The sequence below is a fragment of the Schistocerca cancellata genome, chromosome 3 (assembly GCF_023864275.1).
Source record: "Schistocerca cancellata isolate TAMUIC-IGC-003103 chromosome 3, iqSchCanc2.1, whole genome shotgun sequence".
Lineage (NCBI taxonomy): Eukaryota > Metazoa > Arthropoda > Insecta > Orthoptera > Acrididae > Schistocerca > Schistocerca cancellata.
The window spans coordinates 418,806,666-418,822,750 of NC_064628.1; positions in this window are offsets into that span (position 1 = coordinate 418,806,666).

The window sequence follows — 16,085 nt, forward strand, 5'->3', positions numbered from 1 at the left end:
TAAATCTATACTCGATGTTAACAAATTTCTCTTCTTCAGAAACGCTTTCCTTGCCATTGCCAGTCTACATTTTATATCCTCTCTACTCCCCAAATAGCAAAACTCCTTTACTACTTTAAGTGTCTCATTTCCTAATCTAATTCCCTCAGCATCACCCGACTTAACTCGACTACATTCCATTATCCTCGTTTTGCTTTTGTTGATGTTCTTCTTATATCCTCCTTTCAAGATACTGTCCATTCCGTTCAACTGCTCTTCCAAATCCTTTGCTGTCTCTGACAGAATTACAATGTCATCAGCAAACCTCAAAGTTTTTATTTCTTCTCCATGAATTTTAATACCTAGTCAGAATTTTTCTTTAGTTTCCTTTACTGCTTGCTCAATATACAGATTGAATAACCCTGTCTCACTCCCTTGCCAACTACTGAGTAACATAGAAAATGGCAAAAGTAAAACCCTTCCCATGTCTCAAGATCTTCTTTGCATACACAATAAAATACTCAAGCTTTTGATTGCTGCCAGCCTGCGTGGCCGAGCGGTTCTAGGCGCTACAGTCTGGATCCGCGCGACCGCTATCGTCGAATCCTGCCTCGGGCATGGATGTGTGTGATGTCCTTAGGTTAGTTTGGTTTAAGTAGTTCTAAGTTCTAGGGGACTGATGACCACAGCAGTTACGTCCCATAGTGCTCAGAGCCATTTGAACCATTTTTTTCGATAGCTGTTTCCACCATTGTCATCTGGAGTAACAATCACTGAATGTGTTCTGCTTTTGTAGATACGAAGGTAGCGTCTGGATCCCTCCAGAGACGGCTGAAGTGTCGCGACGCAAGACGGGCACTCCGTCCCACGTGGGCCGAGTGAAGTCACGTAGCGCGAGGCGTCGGCGCCACGTTTGAAACTGCCGCGCGCGCCCGCATACAAGCGTCTTGCCTCCGTCTTTGCTTGCGCTCGATGTACAGTGCCCGTCCCCATGCCGTACTGAGTGTGTACTCCTGGCCTCTGTTAAAATTGTTTGTGTTTATTCTAATTCTGGATGCTTCTTTTATAATACACTCCTGGAAATGGAAAAAAGAACACATTGACACCGGTGTGTCAGACCCACCATACTTGCTCCGGACACTGCGAGAGGGCTATACAAGCAATGATCACACGCACGGCACAGCGGACACACCAGGAACCGCGGTGTTGGCCGTCGAATGGCGCTAGCTACGCAGCATTTGTGCACCGCCGCCGTCAGTGTCAGCCAGTTTGCCGTGGCATACGGAGCTCCATCGCAGTCTTTAACACTGGTAGCATGCCGCGACAGCGTGGACGTGAACCGTATGTGCAGTTGACGGACTTTGAGCGAGGGCGTATAGTGGGCATGCGGGAGGCCGGGTGGACGTACCGCCGAATTGCTCAACACGTGGGGCGTAAGGTCTCCACAGTACATCGATGTTGTCGCCAGTGGTCGGCGGAAGGTGCACGTGCCCGTCGACCTGGGACCGGACCGCAGCGACGCACGGATGCACGCCAAGACCGTAGGATCCTACGCAGTGCCGTAGGGGACCGCACCGCCACTTCCCAGCAAATTAGGGACACTGTTGCTCCTGGGGTATCGGCGAGGACAATTCGCAACCGTCTCCATGAAGCTGGGCTACGGTCCCGCACACCGTTAGGCCGTCTTCCGCTCACGCCCCAACATCGTGCAGCCCGCCTCCAGTGGTGTCGCGACAGGCGTGAATGGAGGGACGAATGGAGACGTGTCGTCTTCAGCGATGAGAGTCGCTTCTGCCTTGGTGCCAATGATGGTCGTATGCGTGTTTGGCGCCGTGCAGGTGAGCGCCACAATCAGGACTGCATACGACCGAGGCACACAGGGCCAACACCCGGCATCATGGTGTGGGGAGCGATCTTCTACACTGGCCGTACACCACTGGTGATCGTCGAGGGGACACTGAATAGTGCACGGTACATCCAAACCGTCATCGAACCCATCGTTCTACCATTCCTAGACCGGCAAGGGAACTTGCTGTTCAAACAGGACAATGCACGTCCGCATGTATCCCGTGCCACCCAACGTGCTCTAGAAGGTGTAAGTCAATTACCCTGGCCAGCAAGATCTCCGGATCTGTCCCCCATTGAGCATGTTTGGGACTGGATGAAGCGTCGTCTCACGCGGTCTGCACGTCCAGCACGAACGCTGGTCCAACTGAGGCGCCAGGTGGAAATGGCATGGCAAGCCGTTCCACAGGACTACATCCAGCATCTCTACGATCGTCTCCATGGGAGAATAGCAGCCTGCATTGCTGCGAAAGGTGGATATACACTGTACTAGTGCCGACATTGTGCATGCTCTGTTGCCTGTGTCTATGTGCCTGTGGTTCTGTCAGTGTGATCATGTGATGTATCTGACCCCAGGAATGTGTCAATAAAGTTTCCTCTTCCTGGGACAATGAATTCACGGTGTTCTTATTTCAATTTCCAGGAGTGTATAATCCCAGTACGATGACGTTTGGCTCAAAACTTTCGTATTTTTTAATTGTATTTTATGCCAGTTTTCTAGGCAATCTTCTGCCACGGCCAACTTGTGCAATTCCCTTCGCTTAATATCTCGTGAATGCTCAGCATAGCATTCAGCAACAGCATGAACGGTGTGTCCTACGTAAATGCTGCCACATTCACAGAGCACATCTCTCTTGTCTCGGTCCAAATCTTTGGTTCTTTGGTCGGGGAACGCAAGCAAAGATGAAGTAAGTTAGCGACATACGAGTCGCCGAGGTGGTGTCCAACAGAAAAAACTGGAAGTTTTTTTAATATTTTATTTATTTATTTATTATTATTTTTTTTGAGTAGTCAGCCTTCTGACTGGTTTGATGCGACCCGCCACGAATTCCTGTCCTGTGCCAACCACGTCATCTCACCAGCATTTGCAACCTACGTCCTCAATTATGGATGTAGTCATTCCCTGATAACAGATATCGTGTCATCCTGTCCCTTCTCCTTGTCAGTCTACTACACATATTCTTTTCCTCTCCGATGCTGCGTAGAAACTCCTCATACCTTATCTTATCAATCCACCTAATTTTCAACATTCGTCCGTAGGACAACGTCTCAAATGTTGCGATTCGCTTCCGTTCTCGTTTTCCCACTGTCCATTTTTCGCTACCATACAATGCTGAGCTCCAAACGCACATTCTCAGAAGTTTCTTCCTCATATTAAGGCCTATGTTTGACACTAATAAATTTCTCTTGGCCAAGAATGCCCTTTTTGCCATTGCCAGTCTGCTTTTGATGTCCTTCGTTCTCCGTTCGTCATTTGTTACTTTGCTTCCAAGGTAGCAGAATTCCTTAATTTCATTTACTTCGCAGCCATGTTCTCATTTCTGCTACTTCTCATTACTTTCGTCTTTCTTCGATTTACTCTCAATCCATATTCTGTACTGATTACTGTTCATTCCATTCAGCAGATCATGTAATTCGTCTTCACTTTCACTGAGGATAGCAATGTCATCAGCGAATCGTGTCATTGATATCCTTTCACCTTGAATTTTAATTCCACTCTTGAAACTTTCTTTTATTTCCATTGCCTCTTTGGTGCCTTTATCTTTCCTTAAGCCAAACTGATCGTCATCCAACACATCCCCAATTTTCTTTTTCTTCTTCTGTATGTTATTCTTGCTAGCATCTTGGATGCATGAGCTGTTAACCTGATTGTGCGATAATTCTCGCACTTTCAGCTCTTGCAGTCTTCGGAATTGTGTGGATGACATTTTTCCTAAAGTCAGATGATATGTCCCCAGGATCACACATTCTACACACCAACGTTTTGTTGCCACTACCCCAATAATTTTATAAATTCTGATGGAATAGTATCTATCCCTTCTGCCTTATCTGATCTTAAGTCCTCCAAAACTCTCTTAATCTCCTATGTCTTCTAAATCGACTCCTGTTTCTTCTATCACATCAGACAAATCTTCCCCCTCATAGAGGCCTTCAATGTACTCTTTCCATCTATCTGCTCTCTTCTCTGCATTTAACGTGCAATTTTCGTTGCGCTCTTAATGTTACCACCCTTTTACCGACGGTTAGTTTGGTTTTCCGATATGCTGGGTCATTCCTTCCGACAATCAAATGTTGACATGATTACGTTTGTGTGAAAGTCTCAGAGTACGAGTACTTCTCGCATGGCTTCGGCTTTTTTATGTAGTTGTACTTTACCATTTATGTTCTATATTTGCAACTGTTCTCCAGTTTCTTCATTTCTAAATCGATCTCGTTTAGAACACATTTTTACAGGCCTTAAAAATTTCATTTCTGCTGTTTGAACGCTATTTTTATCTCTCCCTCCCTCTCTCTTTATCTCTCTCTGTCTCTCTCTCTCTCTCTCTGTTTATGCATTACTCCCTTTCATAAATCAGGATATATCCTTTACCCTATAGAATCTGAGATGTGTGTCCTTTCAGGTTTTGTTGTTTAGTATTCTTCTTAGCGTACCGTATATCATTTGGAACTTAATTAATATCTATGTTTCTGTAGTCTCATGAGCAGAGGAGGCTATTACCAGGAACTACGCACTTTGTTTACTGACTGGTGCTGTGGATCGGGGAGGTTCTGAGATATGTGCCGTTGCAGTAAATGTGTAATGTTACAGCAATTAATTATTGTTCATTAGTGAGAACACCTTCCACTTCTACATTCACTTTATTAATCTTTACCTCCATTTGCTATCGATATCGTTAGTTGAGGTCAATAACGTGTGCCTGTATAGACTCGACTGAGCAGCGGTACCCCATGGCAGTAGCAGTCAGCGCAGACAAAGGCAGCACGCGATTTGCTGCAGGATTCCTGGTTATTCTTCATCTTTTAAGGTTCCTGTTAATACTGTTGCACCCCACAATAATATCACAATACTATTCTGGGTGGATATTAAGAAAAATTGTAAAAGTTGTTCATCCGCAACGCTAGAGGTAGAGTTAAATGACTCAAACGTCAAGTAGAATGCCAACGATATAGAAATGCTGATTGAGTGCCAGCAAACAAGGAAGCTATTGCATCACCCGGGATGGACTGAGCGCTCAAACAGGAAACATATTGGCGACATAGGGATATAATCATAATATTGCTTGCGCAAAGTGTCACAAAAAAGCTCATATCTAACGGAAGGGTAACAGTTCACTAGCTGACTCAGCAGAAAAAAAGTGTCTGAAAGGTACAGTTGTGACATACTGAAGTGAGCAAGTGTGCTGACAAGATTGGAAATTTAGGGCATTTTCGGTCACCCCAATAGAAGGATAATGTCATTGGCAAGAATTATACCTTGACTTCCATAGCTTAGTTCTCATTTGCAGTTCAGTGTTTCAGCAACTAGTGCCAAGGTTGAACCTGTGAAACTCATCTGCAGCCTACTCACGTGACTATGATGCCATCGCCAACTAGATCTGGCAGACCATGCTGCTATGAGCTGTTGCTGCCACCTCAACCTCGCTGTCGCTGATACCGATGGCGATGGCTCATAGTTATCAGGCAGAAGCTGCTACTAGAACAGCCACCATCATGCCGACATAGAGAAGCGCACTTATATTAGCAGCCGGCCGGGGTGGCCGAGCGGTTCTAGGCGCTACAGTCTGGAGCCACGCGACCGCTACGGTCGCAGGTTCGAATCCTGCCGGGGGCATGAATGTGTGTGATGTCCTTAGGTTAGTTAGGTTTAAGTAGTTCTAAGTTCCAGCGGTCTAATGACCAAAGAAGTTAAGTCCCATAGTGCTCAGAGCCATTTGAACCATTTTTTGAACTTATATTAGCAAATACTGGTACTTGATGCTCCACGGGCTCGGCTGGCTACAGGAAACTTTGGGAAACGACACGTACTTGTTGTTAATAATTGTGTAAACTGACAGTAATATTTCCTTAATGTCTTCGGGTGTCTGGCAGATCCTCATTGGCACATTCTGCACAACACTAGCCTGACAACTGTAGGGGCCACTGTCTGGACTTTTATAATACATATCAATAAATCAAATATTGCATTAGACTAATTTCGGACCTGTGTATCGAGTGGGCACGTAAACTTACATTTTAGAAGTAATTTTGTTTTTAAAAGCAAACAAACGGACACCCGATGTTGATGCTAGGTGTCACATGAAATAAGTGACGAGCAATTTATGTTTTGGCTGATTCCAGCTGCACATTGCGAAAAATAAATTGTAAATATTTGATGGAACACCAAAGATAATGCGCTGACGACTCCTGGGCATCTTGTGGCCCCACCAGAAGAACAGATTGCATCTGAATCCAAGTCAGCATTCAGGCTGTGGAGCGTGCCACATCGCCGACGCCACAGCATCACAAGGACCAACCCCGTGACCTGCAGTTGGAAAAATATAGCATCTACCCCGCTTCAGGATCCACACGTACTATCTGGTCAAATGTATCCAGTCACCCGTATATACCACGCAGTTGGTCGCTAGATGTCGTGAGAGATGGACGGTATAAAAGCAGGCAGGAGTAACAGCAGAACTGGTCGGAGAGCGCAGAGACTTCGAACTCGGACTAGCCATTCTATTGTCATCTTAGTAACAAGCGTCATGTCAACCCCTTTAAAGCTATCCCAGTCCACTGTTGGTGATGTAATTGTGAAATGAAAACGTGTGGAAACAACCACGGCTAATCCATGGCCAGGGAGATCTAATGTACTGTTGGAAAGGGAACGTCGAGCATTTTGGAAGGTGATTGAAAAAAACGTACGAAATCAGTGGAAGGAACAACTCATTAGTTCCGAAGTGGTACCAGCACTCCAACTAGCACAATAACTGTGATTAGGGAGTTAAAAATTATGGAGTACAGTGGTCGAATAGCTCCTCATAAGCCATACATTTATGTGGTCGGTGTTAAGTGCCCATTAGTAACTGGATTACTGGAAACGAATCATGAATCATGCTACACTCTGTAGCAAATCGATGGAAGGGTTTTAATTTGGTGGATGCCTGGAGAAAGTTACTTACCATCATGTTTAGAGCGAGTAGTGAAGTGCAGGGAATGTGGTGTTACGGCATCTAGACGTTTTTCGTTGTTAGGGTGTAGTCCCCCTACTGTACTTAAGACAACGCTAAATGCGGAAGGAGGTGAACATAGTTTACAGTATTGTGTACTGCGTACTGTAGAGGAGCAGTTCCGAGACGATGACTCTATCAGCATGACGATGCACCCTGTTATAAAGCAGAACCTGTGAGGTAATGGTCTGCAGACAATAAAGTTTCCTGAAACGTACTGGCATGCCCAGAGTTCCGAGCCCAAAGGAACACATCTGCTATGAGCTAGAACGTCAACTTCGCTCACGACCCCAGCTTCAACCATCACTAGCTTATCTGGTTTCGTAACTTAAGGAATGGACTGCCACCTCCATACCTACTTTATTTTACATAGCCGAAGAGTTAGTTACGCTGCCTCTGGTGCGTCGCGTTACCTCCTCGCACTTCCTCAGATTTCTTAGGAAGGTCTGGTAACGGGTCCACTCCATACTTGTAATGCCAAATGAGGAGCCGCTAGAATAAATAATCAGTGGCGACACTGCGACTCGTCTTCTGGCAATACCGGCTGGAGGGGTTGGCAACACGACTATCACATGTCCCACGATCATAGATCACCCCTCGTACTGCCTAGCAGGCAGCAGTCGGCCAGTTGGAACAAACCTAACGTCTAGTCCGTGAGTGATGTTAACGTTGTACCGGTAGCTGGACGTATCGTTTTCGTGCGATCAGACGGCATTGAGAAAGAGGTTTCCAAGCAGGAAGGTTGGCGATCAGAACGGCGTTGAGAAAGAGGTTTCCGAGCAGGAAGGTTGGCGCCCGTAACAACACCTACAACGTGCTGACATGAGGAAAGTTTCCAACCGATTTCTCATACACAAACAGCAGTTGACCGGCGTTGCCTGGTGAAAAGTTGTTGTGATGCCTCGTGTAAGAAGGAGAAATGCTTACCATTGAGTTTCCGACTTTGATCAAGGTCGGATTGTAGCCTATCGCGATTCCGGTTTATCGTATCGCGACATTGCTGCTCGCATTGGTCGAGATCCAATGACTGTTAGCAGAATACGGAATCGGTGGGTTCAGGAGGGTAATACGGAACGCCGTGCAGGATCCCAACAGCCTCGTATCACTAGCAGTCGAGATGACAGGCATCTTATCCTCATGGCTGTAATGGATCCTGCAGCCACGTCTCGATCCCTGAGTCAACAGATGGGGACGTTTGCAAGACAACAACTATCTCCACTAACAGTTCGACGACGTTTGCAGCACATGGACTATCAGCTCGGAGACCATGGCTGCGGTTACCCTCGACGCTGCATCACAGACAGGAGCGCCTGCGATGGTGTACTCAACGACGAACCTGGCTGCACGAATGGCAAAACGTCATTTTTCCGGATGAATCCAGGTTCAGTTTACAGCATCATGATGGTCGCATCCGTGTTTGGCGACATCGCGGTGAACGCACATTGGAAGCGTGTATTCGTCATCGCCATACTGGCGTATCACCCGGCGTGATGGTATGGGATGCCATTGGTTCCACGTCTCGGTCACCTCTTCTTGTTCGCAATGACGTCACTTTGAACAGTGGATGCTACATTTTAGATGTGTTACGACCCGTGGCTATACCCTTCATTCGATCCCTGCGAAACCCTACATTTCAGCAGGATAATGCACGACAGCATGTTGCGGGTCCTGTACGGGCCTTTCTGGATACAGAAAATGTTCGACTGCTGCCCTGGCCAGCACATTCTCCAAATCTCTCACCAATTGAAAACGTCTGGTCAATGGTGGCCGAGCAACTGGCTGTCACAATACGCCAGTCACTACTCTGGATGAACTGTGGCATCGTGTTGAAGCTGCATGGGCAGCTGTACCTGTACACGCCATCGAAGCTCTGTTTAACTCAATGCCCAGGCGTATCAAGGACGTTATTACGGCCAGAGGTGGTTGTTCTGGGTACTGATTTCTCAGGATATATGCACCCAAATTGCGTGAAAATGTAATCACATGTCAGTTCTAGCATAATATATTTGTCCAATGAATACCCGTTTATCATGTACATTTCTTCTTGGTGTAGCAATTTTAATGGCCAGTAGTGTATATGCTGTCATGCCCGTAGACAATACTTATTTTTTAGAAGCGTATATGACCAGGATTCGCAGGGTCAAGGATCTGCACGCACATGTCACTGAGTAATAGTCCTAATAAGGTGAAGTATCGTTCAGGAATGTAGCCGTTATGTGCTCTTTTTCTATAAGGGTTCTTTTGTTACATTCCTTTAGTTTAATACGATGTGAGGATTCTGTACATTGCTGATAATACGAGTAGCTCATCCCAGATGAGAACTGTGACATTCATATTCACTTTCAGTGACCACTTCTTCATCACCATGCTTATTTTCAGTTTGCAGTAAACAATTCCCTCACTGCCTCATCAATAAACAGAGTATCGGTGATAGTAATGAACAACCCTGGCGTGCACCTCTCCTGAATTTGACAAATAAAATGAGAAGAAATAGCACCTAATTCTATTTCCTACTATAGCTATTTACCTTAAACAGGTTTCCTCAAAATATTTGGACACACGCTGTAGATGGATAGAACTTGGCGGAACTGAATTGCAAGGAATAAATGAGACTACCTGTCACTGTTTCCACTACCATCAGATTAAACTGACCTCACATGATAATCTTCTGCACCATAGACTGTGGAGCTAGTGGATTTATTTTTTCCTGCAAAGGATTCAGTTTCCGAGATAAATAAATAAACTGGTTAAAGAACAGAGGGCGACTACAGACCAGTAACGGACAGTGGCAGTTAAATCTGATATATTCACCACTGACACTGAAATGCGAGGTACTCTCCTTACATAAAGTGGGAATTTGCCAGCCCACAATTTTGGACTGCATGGCGATCTGTAGATTTGCTGTGGGCCTAGCCAAATTTTCATGAAAAGACACAGAAATGCATTAGAAATAATGATAACTTATATAGTCCCTAGAGAAGTTACTAATCAGAAAATCACAGAAGGAAGTGGAGAAGTTAGAATCCAGAACGAAAGTAATGAGCTATGAGTAATCACGAACTGCGAGCATACAGACTAGGGTAACATCACAAAGGTTATCACCATAAGAATTGTAGTCACTGTGAATATAATTACTTCTGGTGCAGATCGCGTCTTTGTAACTTAATCACGGACGAATATGCTACGACCGTTCTACCGCGAATGTCTTGACTAACGCTGAATGTAACTGTGTATGGTTGCTTCCAAGGCGGTGGAAACAAACACACAATGGACGGCAACTAGGGAGCTAGTGGCGGTCATGAAGTGATGCCTACCAAGAGAGGAACTGAGGCCGAGAGGTCATCTCTCAGCCATTTTGTTACCTCGTGAGCCGCGCAACTGGACGTTTCGCTCGGAAGCCAAATGTTCCTGTAGCCATCTTAACTGGGGGCGGGCTGCCGCTCGTCTGCGGAGAGAGCATTTCGGCCATTAAGTGACTGATGATCACGAAAATTGTTCTGCCACCACTATTCGATAGTCCTCTGCGTACGAAAGCTATCGATGACTTATCTTAACTGCATAAGTGGTTCGAATCTGAGACAGGAAGCGTGGTTATAATTTGTTTTACAGACTCTGTAACGAGACTGGACTGCAAAGCTGCTGAAAATTCGCTATGTCCTCCAAACATTGTCGAAAAGTCTCTGCGGTGGAACTTAACGAGGTGCAGTTCCTGCACTATAATTAACATTACGAAATGACGGATGTCACAGCGCGGGGGTTCCCCTCTATACCTGGCTGCGGCAGTTTTCCTCATAGAGCATTCTGAGAAATAGGCACTTAACGCAGTATCATACTATCCACCACATTTAATTCGGCACGCAGATTATTATCGTGTAATGTGACATGTCACTGAAACAGAATAGTGGCAGTCCGTAAATCACATAGAGTGGTTCCTAACGTTAAACTGACGGTCCAAATAGGGAGGTTATCGGAGTCTAGCAAAACGCAGACAGTGTAGTTGGCCATTCTGCGTGAAGAAAACATATTGGAAACTGTAATGAGTTAAAAACGTTCACTCATCTTGTCTACAAACTGCCTTAAATGCGCTTGCACACCAGAGCTCAGATGATTTCCGCACCTTCAGTCCGAACTCAGAGACTTAGAGGCACGTGTGCAAGGGAAATAAGATAGTGAAGGACGCCACGTGTGGCTGTGGCATCAGCAGTACCTAAATATGCCTTATTTAATCACTTGTTGAGAGACATGTTTCCCTCCGCGTCGAAGAAATGGTTCATGTTATGCCCCGTTAAATACGGCGCACGTCTCGGAGGTTCCGATGTGTACATTATATTCTGCGATATGCCAGTAATTACGTTGAGAAAACTGTCAGGGCTGTAGCTCAGTTACGAGTTGAACAAGAGCTTCAGACGAAATACAAGGAAAACAATAGATCGGGGCAGAAAAGGTAGCATTTTAATAGACGTAACATGTATTTTAATTAGACGACAATTTTGGTCCGTACTTCATTTTAATGAGTTATTGTTGTATTCAGACCAAAGGCTGTTTTGATGCAGCTATCCATGTTAGTCTTCCACCTGCAACTCTCTTCATCTCTGCGTAGCTATTGTAACCTACCGGTACTTATTTTTTCTTACTGAAGTCCATCCTTGGTCTGCCCCTACCATTTTTACCTCTCATGTCTCCTTCAGTTACCAGGTTAAGTGTTCCTTGAAGCCTCAAGGTTATTGCTACTAACCTTCCCCTTCTTTGTCATATTGTGCCACAAATTTCTTTTCCCCCCTTTATTAGTTGCAGTATTTATCCGTGTACCAATATAACCTTCAGCATTCTTCTGTAGTACCACTATTCAACAACTACACTTATCTTTTTATATTACTGTTTACCGTCTACATCGAGTTTCCTTGCAAACCTACACAATACACTAATATTTTGAGAAAAAAAAGTTCGTAACACTTAAACTTGTTTTAGATGTTAGCATGTTTCTCTTTTTCAGAAAAGTTTTTCTTGTTATTGCAAATTGGTATCATGTATCTTCTTTACTTATTTCATCGTCACTTCTTGCTTCCAAAATAGTAGCTATTTGCTTCCAAATAGCAAAACTCATTTGTTGTTTACAGCATATCATTTCTTTACCTAAATCCCTAAGTATCAAATTCCTCCTTGTGCTCTACACAGCTTGCTCTAAGTACTTGTAAAACTGAATAAAATTTGGGATAGGCTACAACCCTGTTTCACTCCCTTATCAACTATTCCTTTTGTTTCATCTCCATATTTTTGTATATTTCTTGATGTCTGATATTTTATATCATACATTTTGTGACCTGTGAAAGGCATTTCACTGTATAAATAATACTAAGTAAATCAGAGTATTTGGTATTGCAGAAAATGCTGCCAAATGCTTGAAATCCTATATCTCTCTCATCAGGAAAGAGACATATATTAAGTTTTCAGGCATTATCCAACTTGGAACTAATTAAATATTGTCCCATAAGTGTCTTTTTAGGGTCATTACTTTTTCTTGAATATAGCAATACCTTTTCATCTGTAACATTGTCAGATGCCAAGTTTGTTTTATTTGCAGGCGATATAAACATTGACATAAACAAGTTTGTTTGCGTGGCCATCCTCTGCAGCAAGCATATAAATACTTGGTTTGTAAATAAAACTACCTTTTCCTGCTGCTACTTAATTTATTTATACCATATCGCCTTATCTTGTTCTAAGGCATCATCAGTGGGATCTATAAGGATACAGTTTTGTTAGTTTTAGATTATGAAACAGTTCAGGTCACGATAAAAGTGGTAGTGCGACCTCGAGACCAGATGTGAGGATACGCAGACCGGAAAATCGTAAGTAATTACTTTTTCACAAAAAATTCGTGACCTGAACTGTTTCATAATCTAAAACTAACAAAACTGTATCCTTATAGATCCCACTGATGATGCCTTAGAACAAGACAAGGAGAAACGCGTATGGGATAAATAAGTAAAGTAGCAGCAGGAAAAGGCAGTTTTATTTACAAAAAAAGTATTGACATAAACAGCACATAAAGTGTACTGTTAGAAAGATTGTTAGGGAAATTTTCATGGACATTAATATATCGTTTCAGTTCTTTGTCACTAAACTGTGAAGATACAAATTGCATGCACTTTATAGTTTGGAAGAGGTTTCCCGCCAGCACATGCCAAAAACATGACGACAAATAGAATACGTTAATAGTGTCAAAATCTTGGGATAGCAGATTGACGATATATTCAACTGAAAGGAGATACCACAGAACTGCTGAAGTGCCTTAACAGATCCCTATTTGCAATATAAATTCTGCCAGACATAGGTAATACAAAAGTAAAAAAGCTAGCTACTATGCTTCCTTTCATTACTTACTGTCATAAGGGATTTTTTTGCAGTAATTCATCAAGCAAAGCTTAAGTTTTCCAGGTCCAAAAGCATGTAATAAGAACTATCCATGGCGTGTACTCAAGATCATCCTGCAGATGCCTGTTCGGGAACCAAGGTTAATAACTACTGCTTCCCAAAATATTTGTTTCTTAATGAAATTTGTCATTAACATATATATCTTTTTCAAACCAACAGCTCAGTTCATGAAATCAGTACTAACAACAAGAGTAATCTTCAAAAAGAAGTAAAGTACCCTTCTTAGATCCAGATAGGAGTCCATTATTCAGAGACACTTATTTTCAAAACATTTCAAGCAGGAATAAAAAATTTAACTACTAGTAAAGTTCAGTTTAAGTGGAGCTCAAAAACATTTATCGGTGGCTAACCCCTTCCTCTAATCAGTACTGACAATAAGAATAGTCTCCACAAAGATGTAAAATCACTTTCTTTGGTCCAAAACGATGTCCATTATTCAGGGACAAATATTATAATAACTTGGCAGCAGGAATACAAAGTTTAACACTAATAAAGTTCACTTTAAGAGAAGCCTAAAGGATTTATCGGTGGCCAACTCCTTTCACTCCATTGATAAATTTCTTTGTATAATCGACACGTGTGTATATGTTGCTAATAATATCAAATATTGGGAGTGTTAGTACAATCTGACTTCAATGCAGTAATGCAATCACCTACAAAATAAAAATGTAAATGTTCGTTTGTTGAAAATCTTACATCTGTAAAAGCTCTTCACTGCTGCTTTGAAATTTTGAAACAATACTGCATTCAAATACATGCGTGTTTTTATGTGCCTGGTGGAGCACCTTTTTAATGTATATGGTACATATGTGTAATATGTAAAGCGGGAGCAAATATCTCCAAAGTTATTAACCATTTACACCATATTTTTGCACGATGGTCTAATAAAAATTCGGGCGAATAAAAGCTACACATTTTTTTAATGTACAGAGTGTTAGGGATATAGATACACCCCATATTGTATAACTGGTTCCTCAATTTGTACCGACTTCAGTGTGTTAGATGTTTTTTCTCTGTGTCTAATAGTCGTCCCGCAAACATGTCATACAGTATATAGTTTACTACCTAATGTTTTCTGCAAGGTTGTAACTGAGTCACAAAGTGGGCTACGTCTATCAGTATAAGCTATCCGTTTTGCGTCTGTGGATCCACACTTCCATACCTAACCTGCTGCCCAGGGGAAAATTAACATTAATGGCTAGCTGATGTGATGCGTACTTTGGATGTACTAACCAAATAGAATAACACTACTCATATTACCGAAAGCAACAGTACACAGGTTTTCTGTTAAAACCGACTGCAAGAAAGAAAATACTATGCTGTGAAAACATGCAGTTTCGTATTCTTTCTCGTAGGCATCTTTAACTTCTATAGCAGGGGATTTAAATCATTACACAAATTGTTTATCCAGTATATATTCTTTCTCCTTTTATATGATTTTAAAAGATAATAGTATACACCACTATCTGCTGTTTTGTTTTCGTCCTCGTAATCGGTTTTCACAGAAAACAGGAAAGTTACATTTATGGCTTAATCTACTTATGATCAGAACACTACTAAGGAATCAGAATCGACTAGAAGCTTTGTAATTCTACCCCTTCACAGATTAAAACTATGTGAAGTACTGCCAAGGAAGCTACAATCATCACGGATCCAGCAGAAGGAAGGGTCTCTCATACCCTGCACACCAACGATCCCAATTAATTTCTCCATTCATTTTAAGCTACTTCAATTCCCAGTCAAGGTTTTAGTTGGCTATAACAAGGTTCAATCAAGGACAGAGAGAGGAATAACAGGACGGAATAGAGGGAAGAGAGGGGGAAAGAAGAGATAGATAGAGAGAAGGGAAAACAGTTAGGAGAGAAGAATTTGGACACAGGGGGAGGAGGAGACGGACAAGATAGCGGTAGGCAGCCTGGACCAGTCATTACCAAAAACTGCATGCATTTACTAGCTGCCGCAAGTAAAATCAAGGCTTCTTAGCTGGTACATCCTATATGAGTAACAAAACCAAAATACAAAAGGAGACACATTAAAGGAAAAATACATCTGGTAGATTCAAATAAATGTAAGATGAAAATAAACTGGTTTCTACACGTCCTTGGTTGTCAAATTTTTCATCGTTATACACAGTACAGTCAAATCAATGTGACCACTGTCTGTGTTCCACGTCAACATGCAACAACCAGTCACAGACAACTTGTGGTAGCACGAGCAGTGGAAGATATATAAAGGGTGTCACGATGACACAACAGTGCAGTCGCTGTCGTGATGCGGAAAGGGAGCGATATGTCTGACGTCCAAATGGGCATGATCATTGGCTTTCAGCCCAAGGGTGGAAGCATTACCGCAACGGATAAGTTTCCTAACTGATCGTGCACCACCGTGGTTGAGGTATACCGTGCGGGGCAAAATGGCTCTATCCAAAATCGGCATCGAGGCAACTGTGGTGCACCAGGTGTCATAGATGATAGGGGTGGAGATGTGGAGATGTGAAGATGTGTACAGGCGAATGGTTTTTAAGGTGGCAGAATAAATGGAGGTCAATTTCACACCTTACATGGAGTTCATACATTGTAATGGGAAGGTGAATATGACACCTAACTTACTTTGGCGGTA